Source organism: Penaeus monodon, chromosome 24 (genome assembly GCF_015228065.2).
Source record: "Penaeus monodon isolate SGIC_2016 chromosome 24, NSTDA_Pmon_1, whole genome shotgun sequence".
Taxonomy (NCBI): domain Eukaryota; kingdom Metazoa; phylum Arthropoda; class Malacostraca; order Decapoda; family Penaeidae; genus Penaeus; species Penaeus monodon.
Genome location: NC_051409.1, coordinates 6,365,500 through 6,366,001, shown reverse-complemented (window position 1 = coordinate 6,366,001; position 502 = coordinate 6,365,500).

Below are 502 nucleotides of genomic sequence, written 5' to 3'. Positions count from 1 at the left end.
AGCCGCGCGCGAGCGAGACAGGGAGCGACCGATATTTGACCGTTATAACAAGGTGTCAGGTCGAGCGAGGCGACCGTTAAACCGAAACGGGAGAGGATCGTTCTATGCCGGTGACCGTTAATACAAGCCTGTTCGAGAGATACAGTTCGCCTTGGCCGGTAAAAATACGGTATATTTCTCATTCTCTCTCCTGCCAACGGTTTCCAACTGACCTGATATACGGTTACTTAGCCTTGAGGAACATACGCGCTCTTAATACGGTAAAAGGTTAGGGAAAGGAAACGCTGGAGCATGTTGAGGAAAGGGAGCGCGTGTATAAAAGGGTTGTTTGGGAGGGGGGGGGGGTGATAGCAAAGCATACACGGGAAAGAACACTAGCGCAAGGTTTATATGTGTGTTCTTTTATATATCTATATAAATGCTTTTTAATTTTTTTTTATTTTGTATTACCTTGCATTAGCTCATCTGTTTGTAAGTTTAGTAAAGGGAGCACGCATATAGA